At 48.1% G+C, this 13,716-nt stretch overlaps 1 protein-coding gene across 1 annotated transcript in view; it reads left to right on the top strand.

The window, feature by feature from the left end:
* Positions 1 to 2,024: 2,024 nt before the first annotated feature.
* LOC119384176 (elongation of very long chain fatty acids protein AAEL008004) overlaps positions 2,025 to 13,716 on the top strand; it is a 582,544-nt gene continuing 570,852 nt past the window's right edge. The window contains exon 1 of the mRNA XM_037652454.2: positions 2,025 to 2,058. The gene's annotated coding sequence lies outside the window, so the exon portion shown is untranslated. The remainder of the gene's footprint in view (positions 2,059 to 13,716) is intronic.

Below are 13,716 nucleotides of genomic sequence, written 5' to 3' on the forward strand. Positions count from 1 at the left end.
ACAGGTCACTAATTCTATATACCAGAATATACGTTTCATTAGCATGGTATGTGTCAGCTTGTATATGCATGCATGACAAACATGTAACAGTGAAACTACATGTCCTGGCATGAACGCTTTCATTTGCCTCAAAGACAAAGAATGCGATGTATGCAGCTCCTTGCTGATTGCTTCGCATTACATCGATTCTCACACTGCGTGGGATTTTCCGAATTTTTTCTCAGTGATTACAGCAAAACATCGCCGAATGCGGGGAACGCAGCAGAACTCAACGGTAGTGCGCATTAACTCGATGTACAACGTAACGTAATGGATACACATTAGCGATACTTTATATTAAAAATAAGAACGCGTGGCATTTGTAATAATAATAATATGTGGGGTTTAACGTCCCAAACCACGATATGATTATGAGGGACGCCGTAGTGGAGGGCTCCGGAAATTTCAACCACCTGGGGTTCTTTACCGTGCACCTACCTCTAAGTACACGGGCCTCAAACATTTTCACCTCCATGGAAAACGCAGCCTCCGCGACCGCGATTCGATTCCGTGACCTTCGGGTCAGCAGTCGAGCACCATAGCCACTAGACCACCATGACGGGCCGTGGCATCTGTAAGTCGTTACTTTCAAATATTCGGAGTTGTTTGAATATGCACCTCATTAAGCGCATATTAGGGCGTGAGCAAATACTATGGAAAATCCGAGTATGCATTTTTGAAATAGAATATGCTTGGAATAAGTATTATATTCTATTCATATTCGAAATTTCAAACGTTCGCAGTCCCCTAGTTTTTATGCTGCCAAATGCCCCTCTTTGCACTGTCAGCACATACAAACTGTGAATAAAAGTGCGGTTTTTCCGGATGTAAAATTGTTGAACCTTAAGCCCTGCTTGTGTCTGTGTTCTTCCACGCTTCTGTTTTAGTTGCGCCACGCAACCTCTTCAGGCCCATGGGTAGCTTGCTATAGTTCTATTCAAAATTAACCTCCGGAAGCCACTATTGTATGTAATCGACCTGAATGTAAAATCGGATGCATGCAGAAAACTGTGAAAGTGGTTGCAACGCATTATTTCTGTCAGTTCTTGCGAAAATTAGCATCACTTTCGTCTGCATGATTATCGTCAAAGACGACGAAAAGTGACCGTAAAGTGTCGTTTAAATTCCACAAGTTGCGAGAAAACGAATATAGGTTTCAGTTTAAAGCACGCCAACCTACGACGTCATTTTGCAAGTTTACTTGTACGCTTTTGCCGATAAAAGCAGTCTTTACGGCAGGAAACCTGAAGAGAGGGGTACTTTAATAATATTAATAATATCTGGGCTTTAACGTCTCAAGAGACGGGTACTTTCGTCAGGTAGGTATCATGTTTCAGCAGCCAACTGCGATAATTAAAAAAAGGAGTTTCTTTATACTTGTAGCGTTCTATTTCATAATGAGGACTGATGTGAAGGTCACTAATCTACGTCTTTGAAGAGACTGCAAAATATTCACAATGGAGGAACGTCAGACGAGCAGTTGCCCTTTATTCAAAAGCATATATATATATATATTGTGATGACGAAAAGCGGCACCGAGGCTGGCGCGCGGGCGGCTACGGCGAAGCAGAGAAAGATGAAGTTTAGAATAGAACAGCCGGCCTGCAGCAAGGGTGCTGTCTCTGTCTCATTCTCTACAATATATATATATATATATATATATATATATATATATATATATATATATATATATATATATATATATATATATATATATATATATATATGTGTGTGTGTGTGTGTGTGTGTGTGCGCGCGTGTGTTTGTGTGTGTGTTCGAAGCAGTCTCATCCGTTAATGTCCTGTAAGTGAAACAACACAGGCACATCGAAATTCCGGTGATCCTCTGAGAACGGACGTCAGAGCCGATGTATGAAGCAGCGCGAGAATGCGGGCTCCTTGGACGAGGGGTGCTTCCGCTAACGCGGCCAAGCCCCTCCTCGCCCCTTCGGAGAAAGTGGTCGCCGTGCGCCGGACCATCACAAGGCAGCTGGACGCTCCAAGGAAACCAACGACACAGGTGAGCTCGTTCGGAACGCTTTTTCCGGCAGCGCGTCTCTGCGCAGCAGCCTGACGTAAGCACATCTAATATACACTTTAAACCAAATATTGTCCAGGATCACAGCAGAAAATCTCACTGCAAGACCAACGACGCAGCTGGTGTTACCACCATATATTACCGGCAAGCGCGCATGCTATACGACAGCTGTGTACCGATGATACGTCCTTGTATGCTCTCTTGCATCCGTCGCAGCGTTGCCCTTCGAAGGGTTTTCGGCAGCAGCAGCACTTTCATTATGTGAGCATTGTCCTGAGCGCTGTTGGACGTTTTCCTGAGTTTAATGCCGCGTTCGATGAAGGTGTGTGACCATGTTTCTTGTCACCAATGTGAGCGAGCGAAATGAGTGTGCCGGCGCGGCCGGACCCGTTCCACAACTACTATAAATTGAATGTGCGGCTACGTCGGATAGCACACGATAGGTGACTATTTTCGGTGCGCACACAAGGGCACGCAACCTGTTCAAGAGCAGCAAATTTTCGAACGGTTCTTGTGCACAGACGTTGCAGTGAAGCGTATGACTCATCTAGCAGCTTTAATTTCTGATGCCTGCTTCGTATTTGCGTGCAAAATGCATAAATCTAGAATTCCACTCTATTTGCAGAGGTCTCAAGATATGCCAGCCTTAGCTAATGCGTCCGATACAACTGGATGAGTGTAGTGGCCTAAGGGCTTGCTATTCTGCCGCGTCGCGGCGCATTCGAGTGAGCAGCGGATATGCAAAAAATTTACCTGCGTTTTACTGCAACTGACACTGCCAAAATACTACCATGAATAAGTGTGCGAATATGAAATTTTCAACTTCTAAGGAAATTCCAATAATGAAAAGCAAGTGCGAGTCGAATCAGATATTTTTCGAATACTACTTAATACGAATACTACCATGTACATTCCGCACATTTGTTTTTTTTTCACCGGCCAGAGATTAAAAACCAAATTCGTTGTACAACAAATAATGTACTGGAAAATACGCATCGCGCGGCATTGTCGCTTAAGAATGCCAAATCTGCGGTTATTTAGAGTTTTCATGAGGGAAAGATAGCCGCTTGGTATTTTCCGGCACAAGCGGCACCCCAGTAAAGTGTCCTTTCCTCTCTACAGTGTAAACCGCTAGACACACCAGCGCCGATGTACTTTGGCTGGTCCTCAATGTTGAATCCTCTAAGCGTGCTATGTGAGTTGGGAGGAGCGTCGACAACTGATCGGAATGATGTTCCTTTCAGATGCTTCATCGTGTTGAATAATGCCGTGCTTTCAACTTTTGAAGTGCGGAGCAGTTTAGGGGCCCAGCCTGTCGTCTCACGTCGTCGTTTGGCGTCACGCTCAACGTACCAAAACAGTAACCATCTGGCGCACCACAGAAATGATAAAATTACACTATTTCCCGCTAAAGGGGACCATGAGGCGATGCGAGGCCGGAGCACTTGCACGATCGCGTTCCGTTGGCGTTCGTTGGGCATGCTACCGACCTCGCGTCGTGAAACGCGAAGAGGAACGCTACGCGCGTCTTGTCTTCCCTCTAGCTTGGCCGTTAATTCTCACAGGGTGAGAGGGGAACGCGGTCGACAGGTGTGTGAGAGGGGGGCAGCGTAGGAAAGGAGAGAGATGGGGAGGGGACGCGCATGAGCTGGCGCTCATCGCGGCGTTGCGCAGGAGAGAATTTCGGCATGTCTGGCCCGCGTTTCAGAGGAAGAGTGGAAAGGGGAAGTGGAGAGAGGGAGTGGAGAGAGGGAGGGGAGAGAGAAACGGGAGAGGGGAAGGGTAGAGGGAAAGTGGGGAGGGGAGAGGGGGAGTGGAGAGGGTATGCGCATGCGCAGTAAGGGTGGTCACGCCGCACACAACCACCAACACCACCGGATTGAACTCCGCCATAAGATACTTCGCATCTAATAAAAGTAAATAAGTTTTTTTCCTGGGGTTTCAACACGCGTCCCACCGGTCCGAGAGCGAGTGCCTTGAACACTAGGCCACGCGCTCATGCTTGGCCAATGTGAACTGAACTGAAACATACGAATAAGTTCTACCGACGATGAAAAAAAAAAACAATAGACTTTTTCAAGCAATTCCAGAGCGCCGCGCTGGCGCGCGGAGCACTATGGGAAAAGTATGCATGCGGAGCGAGCCGGCTGTTCGGTCGCCTGCTGCTCGTTGGCGCCGTGGGACCACGAAACGAAAAGAACACGTCGCCGCTTCTCCACTATTCTTATACCGTAAATACTGCACACATCCGGACGCACCTATGTGCATCTCTACTCATGAAATGCGAAAGGATTAACGCAGTGCAGTGCGGGTATCACCGAGCGCATATGCGTCGGGTGTAGGAGTTAAGCCGCATGCGCTTTGTCGCACGCCGCATGCCGCATGCGACTATAGATATCTGCAGTGCGGTCCTGCGTGAGTCAACACAAAACACAATTGGCGTTTAGTCTCAACGAATGGTGATCAAAGTTGATTTTTCGTTAACTTCGGTACGAGCGGAGCACACGCTGTCTAGTCAGTGTATATTATTTTACTAAATGCCGATTGTACTCCGCGTTATCTTCAAATATCAGAGCCTCACTTTGCGCTCGACAGCAGTGACGGTGGACGTTGATCGCAAATGGATCCACGCATTGCATTTACGGCTCGTGGAGTTCGCCTAGGAAACGGAGTTGCATATTTTTGTTTAATTTATGCCGTCGGGCATGCTTCGCCGAAGAAACACAAATAATGACGCTTCGGAACCGCTCAGCTGGTCCAAAGGTGGCACGCGGGAACAGCAGACAGATGGAAATTGTAGAGAGGCCGTCGTAGCTGAACACCCAAGTAGTTCACGACTGATTTACGCAGTAATAGGTTGCACCTTGTCATATTCACTTAATCTGACAAGTGCTGGCACGGCGCAGGCGGAAAGCCCGAGTTATGCGCGCTCAGCGTGGCGAATGCTGCGGCGTACACACTTTTCCCATGAGCGCTTGCGCGCCCGTTGGTAGCGCTCGTGTTCTTGAAAAAGGTGTATTGAAAACAGGGCGCTACAGGTCAGTACCAAAATAGGTGAAAAGAGGGCGCCACTGCATCACAAATGATTTCCTTTGTCGCCATGGACGCCGAGCATGCCGCACGTTTGGAACGCCAGCGTCGCCGAAAGGCAAATTCGTCTATCCGAGTCAGCGAAGCGATAGCAAAATGGCAGTGCCGGGAGTTAGACGCCGATCTACGGAAGAGAGAAGCGGAGGCGAAGCGCCAGCCAATGCGAGGAGGTAACCTTCAGCCTCGGACGACACAGACGCAAGCCGAGTGCCAACAAAGACAGGCCGCAGCTTCGACGAACACAAGCCACGCGTCAGCAAATCCTCACCTCTGTTCCGTCGTTTCTATTTCGTCATTACTCTGTGTAACACACACTTTGACACTTTGTACTAGTTCATTCTGTCGTAGCGAGTATCTACGTCGATGCTCACTCTAAAGAGATCAGCCGTGTTCAGCGAGTTCGGGATCCGGTATAGGTCGTCTGTCTTGAGGGCAGACAGTTGTCAGTGGAGAAACGAAAAGGGGCGTCCGTCTTGTGCGTCTTCGCGACAAAGAACATGTCTAGCTGCTATCCTTGTGCTTTCTTAACGCTTGACGCACATAGGCGTATCTACCGGGGGGGCAAGGGGGGCGCTAGCCCCCCCACTGAGAAATGTTGGGGGAGCGGAGCCCCCCCCCCCCCCCCACTTTCGACAGTCGGGCAAAGTTTTACTTGAACGCAGCAACAACGTAATTTTGTAATAAAATTTGTCCTATGATTCTGCTGTGATGACTGTCCTCCGTGTGTCATGATGACGCACTGTAGGCTACCTGCGGTGCGGACTGCCTATTCCACGGCTGTGCGTCTTGCGCTCGAACATTGCAGAGGAGGCTATCGCTCAGCAGGGGCTCTGTAACAATACAGCAATATGTCATGATTTTTATTTGTTCTGCCTGGCCTAAAATTTAAGTAATCCGCGACGCAAATATCGACGGAAACCAGTAACCGTTTTATAGCCCGATCAAACGCTCTCCTTTTTCAGGAATTCAGTTTCTTTCTTTGAAAATGGATAGCATCGCCACTGCCCCACATTCAAGCTGCTGTGAGTTGATGAGTGCGCAGAAGTGTCCAGTATTTTAGTTGTGCCTAGCCAGGACAGCTAAAATAGATTACCACTTTACTCTCCGATTAGCCTGCTTCACTTGGCTTATCATGTGGTAGCCTGCAGCGATCGCGGCGGCTTGTAACAAGGCAGTGGACTCGAGCTCATCGAGAAGCCCAGCTTTCAAGTTTGCCCTGTTACTTGATCTACCTTACCAGGTAGATGATCAGCGTCCACGAATTTCTGGACTAAGAAGGCTGCCTACCTGCAAAGAATTGTCTGTTCCTAATAATGTTTACTTTAAATGCGAAGCATTTCTTAGCGAACCTCAGGCACTTTCCGTTTCTATCTACGTATCTATCTAATCTATCTATCTATCTAGCCGCCTACGTCTGGGCGCTCTCCTGGTCGTCTCCATAACTTGTAACATACCAAAATTGGCATAGCAGGGGATCAGTGTACGACGAACGCGATCTACTAGTCATGACATGAATAATGCAGAATACCTGTCGCGAACATCGTGAAACCCTTTCCCTCAGTCACGTGTGGCACATACCCGCATACCAGAGTTCATGTTATGTGGGTATGTGCCACAGGTGATACAGAGTCTCAACCAACAGAGTAACCGCGAACACGCACATTGGCACGTAAGAAAAAGGATGATAATAATAATTGCTGGGGTTTTATGTCCCAACACCACGATATGATTATGAGAGACGCCGTAGCGAAGGGCTCCTGAAATTTTGACCGCCTGGTATTTTTAACACGTACCGAGATCGCAAAGTACACGGGCATCTAGCATTTCGCCTCCATCGAAATTCGACCGTCGCGGCCGGGATCGAACCCGCGACCTTCGAGTCAGCAGCCGAGCACCGTAACCGCTACACCACCGCGGCGGACGCAAGGAAAGTGAGGAAGCTGAAGTCAGAACACCCAGCTGGAAGACACTCAACTACTATCCACTCGTCCACGTAGTCCGCAACGTGGACCACGTGGATTACGCAAAAAGCGCGGCCAATGCTTCCTACAATAAATCTGCCGAGAGTACAGGCCTCTCATCATAACCGCTGACTTCAACATTGATTTATAAAGACCCAACAACGCCTGGTCCTTATACTGCATGAAAGACGTCTTGGATGTGGACAGGGCTTCAATAGACCTCGTTGCAACGTCCAGGACAGGAGGCATCATAGATCATTTCATCGTAAGAGGCATCCAGGGTTTCCACCAGCTGTACTATACCTTGCACTTCACTACACTTAGATTCCTCGTAACCGCGATCACGAAAGGATCCGATTAACAAGTCCGGTACAGCTGCTGGTGCTCACTGATAACTGTGACGATGACCTTGTTCAGGAACTGTTAAGAACTCCTTCCACGCATGCGCACGGGTTCGTGAAACGTGCGTGCGTTCTCCCTCGAAACAGACAAGTGCAAGCATAACAACTATAACAACTGCAACTGTGACTGTAACGTACGGGCAGTGCGCCTGCGCGTGCCACTCGGCTGTGTATATATCTAGGGAAACTTTCCTGAATGAAGCTTAGGTGCTAGTAAGGTCTGTCCTGTGCATCTGTGTTCCTTCTTTGACCTGTTCGGATTCGCGCTATCCAGTATTGAAGAATATATAAGCACTACATACCAGCTTACCGCGTCTGGTGTTGGTAACACCCATGTTGCTGTTGGCATCGTTACGCAACTGTAAACAACTGGTTACATAATACATATGCGACACTTCAACATGAGTGTGCGTATACCACTTCCACATTTCTCTAGCGTCATTTCGTAACGTTTCGCTCAATGTGGAAAATTACGCCACAGTCGCCATCCCGCGCATGCTTCGCATGGCATCGATTCCCACGGTACCTGGGATCTGCCGAATTTTCTCGCTACCTCCTTGTCAGGAACGATGAGTTCACAGAGAGTTGTACACGCGCAAAAACAGCGCAGCATCGTTATACTATAACTGAAAGTATCTATTATACACATATGAATCCATCTCGCCCGCTGCTATAAGCAGCCGCCGCCAATGTGATTGGCGGGCAGCCTTCTTAAGTTACGTCCAGAAAGAGGCACTGTCTGGCTATTCCGAAAAAAAAAATGTTATTGTTCAGCACAGTAATGTGCTGCTTATTCTGCAGACTTGATTTTAACGCCGCGAGTTCTCGCAGACTTGTGACGTCGCGTAACAAGGAGGCGATTTTATAGCACATTGAAAATTTTTGACGAATAGCGAAGAACCAATAACAAACAACACACCGTATTGAAAATAGTTTATTAATATTTTTTTACCTAGTCATGCGTACGTGGTAATTACGCGTCATTTGTTGCGTCGTTTTACGAGCAGGTGCTGTGAGCATGACGCAGAAAATTTCGACAAATCATTAGCAGCTAACGACCTATACGGAAGGAAACAATGCGGGATAGTTTAACGTTAGCGGACAGAGTGAGCGACACCAGCCCCCACCCCCCCCCCCCCCCCCCCCCCCCCCACTCGTGAACGAGTTGGTACGCCACTGTTGACGCAGCCTTGTCCAGACCCAGATTTGACAACAGGCGGAGTGCATTCTGTTTCTTTTACTGCGTGTGTTGATACTCTAGCCACAGCCGCTATGCTCTAGCAAAATTCTTGACTGCATCATCAGCCTTTTTAGCGAACAGGCTCTTCGATAGCAGAACAAAATAGCCTTTCCTGTCTCACAGATTAACCTCAACTTGTTATCTGCAAAAAAAAAACCAACAGTGGACGAACACTCGCTACTTTTTGACGTGGGTCATTTGTCCGAGAAATCATGTCAACGCATTCCGAGGAACAGCTTGGACGCAACTCTTCTGCCACGGAGAGCCTGTTCACTAAAAAGGCTGATGAAGCAATCAAGAAGATATTGCTGGAGTAATAACAAAGGAGCAAAAGTCAAACAGAATGCACTCCGTCTGTTGTCAAATCTGGGTCCGGACAAGTTTGCGTCAAGCGTTAAGAAAGCACAAGGACTGCAGATAGGCATGTTCTTTATCGCGAAGACGCGCAAGACGGACGCCCCTTTTTGTTCGGTAGTGACGGAAAGGAACACCTGGCTCGAGGTAGTCTCCAGGTTTCTCCAGCGACAACAGTCTACCCTCAACATAGACGACCCATACCGGATCCCGACCACGCAGGCGCTGGTTGTTGCATCCAACGCGCCGTGGCGTCACAGCGAATGCGCTGTGGTGTTGCATCGGAACGTGCGCGCGTGAAAGATTGTGTCGCCATTGTGATTGGTGGACTTGTGTCTGTTCTGTGTGTGTACCGGTTCGTGATTGGATGTGTGCATTCACGGATACTTGGATGTGGGGTTTTTGCTTGTGTGTATGACAGGTGTATTGGAATAAAAGGCGGAGCCGATTGAATAAAAACGTTCCACAAATCCGTCTGTGTGTCGAGTCACAACGGACTGGCGACGAAGATGAGGCACGGCAAAATACGCTGACAATGGCTTCGTCGGGCGCTACGCTTCGGAAGCTCCCGGAGTTCGATCCGGGAACCGGGGACTTCGATGTCTACCTCGAGCGATTCGAGTGCTTCATCGCCGCCAACGACATTCCAGAAGAAAAGCAACTGCAGGTCTTCTTGGCTACAAATGGCGAAAAGGCTTGCGGAACGCTCTGGAGCTTGCTTCTTCCGAAGACGCCCACCAAAGTGACATTCGAGGTTGCTGTTGATGCGCTTAAAAAGCACAACGCTCCCAAGAGTTCCGTGGTGACGGAAAAGTGTCGCTTCCACCAACGGAAGCAAGGGAAGCATGAAAGGGTGCTGGATTTCATCGTGGGTATGAAGAGATTGTCGGCGACGTGTGCGATTGGCACATTTCTAGTGGTAGCTCTGCGGGACTGACCAATCGCTGGCTTTCAAACAGATGTTGTACGCTGCCTACTGCTAGCAACGCCAGACTTTGAACTGACTTGAGCAAGCGCCTGCACCAAGGCTGTGGCTACGGAAGCCACTATGAAAGACACCTTCAGATGGAAACTACGACGAGCGAAGGCCTCGCAGCGAGCGTCTCCGACTTTCATGCTTTCACTGGAAAAGAGAGGCGAAAGGACGACGTCCACAAGCAAGTGCTGGAAAGAACGCGAAGAGTAGTGCGTTCGAAAAGGCTGAAAAATCCACGCAGCATGGGACTAAAGCTTCATGTGATCGCTGTGCGGGACACTATTCGCCAGTACGTTGCCCATTCGTTATCATTACTTGTTACAAATGTCGGAAAAAAGAGCACATAGATAAAATGTGTAAAACCAAAGTCGTTAGGTAGCTGGACATTGATCTCGATGGAAATGAGTTACTTACTCTGAGTCACACCGATGGAAGTTGAGCCACGCCGTCTGTTACAGTTATGCTAGAGATAAATGGATAGGGTGTTTGCTTCGAGTTTGATTCGGGTGCTGCTGTGTCGGTAATGTCCGAATCTGAGTGCGTTGAAAGTTTTTTTTCCCTCAGCTAGCTTCAGAGAAGCTATTGTGAACTTAGTCGCCTACAGTGGCACACTGTCGAGATAAAAGGCGTAATAGATGGTGATGTTCGATATTACAATCAATGCTCTTCGCTGCCACTGGTCATAGGAAAGGATGCTGAAGGAGCTAGGATACATTCTTAAAAGACAGGACGGGCAAACACGAACAAGTCACGACACCACAAACGCCATGACTTCTTTCTTGTGTCCGCATTTGCACGCCCTGTCTTTTTAGAATGAATACTTACCAACTAGCTCAGCTCTCCGTTATTCTGAGCTAAGATGCGAACATTGCTTGGTCGAAAGAGGCTGGACAAAAAATTAAATTAGATGGCATGAGCCATGTGCATGAAGAGCGTGACAAAGGCAGTCCCCCTAACGTAAAAGTACAGTGAAGTGTTTGAACCAGGTTAGGGCGCTATAAAAGGCTTCAAAACCAGTATTAAGGTCAAAGAAGGTGTTACGCTAGTAATTTGTAAAGTGCTGGCTGTGCTATATAAGCTGTTCGTGAGCAGGTTGAACTGGAACTGTTGAACATGGGAAAAGCAGGAGTCGTGTACGGAGTAAGGCATAGAGCTTGGGTGATACCTCTTGTTGTTGTACCTATAAATCACAAAGGGCTGCGTCTCTGTGGTGACTATCGTGTCACTATCACTCTTGCAATAGAAGTTGGCCACTCTCTTCTCCGCGTACCAGAGGATATTTTCACGACATTGCAAGGCGGGAACGTCTTCTCGGTCATCGACCTATCTAAGGCTTATCTACAGCTTGAGCTTGATGAGAGAGCACTAAGATTGCTGACGGTGAACACGCACCTGGGCGTTTTTAGGTTCTAGCGTCTGCCTTGTGGCGACGCTAGAATTGATCAGATCCTGGGCTGCTTAGCGGGGAAAAAAAACGCACCCAAACCAGTCAATGTGACTCAACTGCGAATCTTTTTTTTGGTTTGGTAAATATTCCTGCGAAATATGGCAATCGTTTCAGAACCTTTATATTAGCTGCTTTGCAGAGACCAAGTGGCAGTGGTCACGTCACTGTGAAGCGCTTCTCACCAACGACACTGTTCTTCACTTGTACGATGTTCGCAAATACATTGAAATCACAAGTCATGCTTTGTATTATCGCGCTGAAGTGGTGCGGTCACGCGTGGAGAATAGCGTCGAAAAACCAATAGCGTTTGACTCAAGGTCTCTCACCGCATCAGTGAGCAATCACGGGAACATTGAAAAGGAAGCCTGAGTATCGTCTTTGGGGTAAAAACTTCCCAAATACCTGTACGGAGAAACTTCCACCAGCCCTTGACAGTGCTGTTCGATCCAAAGAGGCAAGGAGGCGCTGTGGCTACCGCGGGAGTGCATAGATGGTTGACCTTCATGGCTAACTACCGACATATAATAGTGCATAAACCGGGGACAGTGATTGCTAATGCCGACGCGTGTTCCCGCCTGCCGCTATCTGAAGAAATTTATCTCAAGCTGGCTGTACAATTTTTTTTTTTACTTTTCTACTCTGACTTGCCGCTCACAGCCAAAGATACTGAACTGACAACAGACCGTGACAGGCTCCTTACCCGCGTTCTAAACATGACCTGGCACGGTTGGCCAAAAAGCGTTTCAAATGAGCTACAGCATTTTGGGTTCGTCGGTTGAACTTGCAGTTGACAATGGCTGCACTGTTGGGACCAACGGGTACCTGAAAGTTTGCAAGCAGGTACTAGCTCATTTGCAGGAACAGCGTTTTGGTATCACTAAAATGAAAGCAGTGGCACGTTCAAATGGTGTGGTGGCCACGTGTAGATAATGCTCTAGAAGAAGTTGTACGCGAATGTGAAACTTGTCAATCCGTACTCCCTTCGACGCAGAAAGCTCCTTTGTGTCAGTGGCGAGTGAGTGATTTCCAATAGGAAAGAGTGCACTTAGATTTTGCATCTAAGGAAGGGCATATCTTCTTGATTGCTGTGGATGCATATTCAAAGTCGCTTGAAGTCAAAATCACACATTCAATGACAGCTACGAAAAGTATGGAAACTGTACGCTCTATGGTTGCGTCGCATTGGTTTCCATCTGGAGGATAATGGCTAATGGCTCTCAGTTCACTGCTGCAGAATTTAAGGATTTGTTAAAAGAGAACGGTGTAAAGCGCACGCTCATGCCACCGTACCACCCGCAATCTAATGGCGCGGTCGAACGAACAGTACAAAATACGAAGGAAGCACGTCAGCTACTGGATCACGAAGAGAAAGGAAAAAGCCGACCGCTGAATCGACAACTTTTTGTTCTCCTACCGCAGAACGCCCCCTATATACCTTCACGGGTAAAACGCCCGCCGAACACTTTCTGCGACACAAACTGAGGTCTCGGCTAACGTTGCTTCAACCAAATGTTTTCTGTCGGTGATGCTGTTTTGGTGCTCTCAGTGTGAGGTGAAGTTATTAAATGGTTGCCGGGAAAAGTGACATGAAATTGTCATGCACGTATTAGGTCCTCGTCGGAGGCCGTGCGCGATACGTGCATGCCGATAATTTGCGAAGGTCTTGTCTGGAAACAGGCGGGAACTGTGAGCATAGTGAAAATGATTTGCTGTATGCTGCAGAAGTACTTGTGCACAGTTCATCAGAACCACACAGCTGGTGGCGGAACAAGCACAAGCATCACCCAACCCTAACCTAGAGCACTGCACGGGCTGAGGCCTACCCTAAAACCCGGGACGGGAAAGTATAGTTTTCACGGCGGGCCCGCGTCGGGCTCGGGTCTAAAGCTCCGGGCTTAGCGTCGGGCTCGGGTTTGCAATGACGGGCTCGGGTCGGGCCGGCCTTCGACTTTGCTCACTTCTTAAAGAGACACTCAAGTGAAACAATGAATTGGCTTACACTGGTAAATTCGTTGGCGGGCTAGTTGGTGAGCCGCAATGTGAAAAGATGCACCTAAGTTAGATAGACTGAGCGTAGACGGCGTTACATTTGACTGGGATGAAAAGAAAGGTGCACGTGTTCAGCTAAAGAAAAATGAAAAATGACGTTGCGTACCAAAGCCTCAGGAGTT

The sequence above is a fragment of the Rhipicephalus sanguineus genome, chromosome 2, assembly GCF_013339695.2.
Source record: "Rhipicephalus sanguineus isolate Rsan-2018 chromosome 2, BIME_Rsan_1.4, whole genome shotgun sequence".
NCBI lineage: Eukaryota > Metazoa > Arthropoda > Arachnida > Ixodida > Ixodidae > Rhipicephalus > Rhipicephalus sanguineus.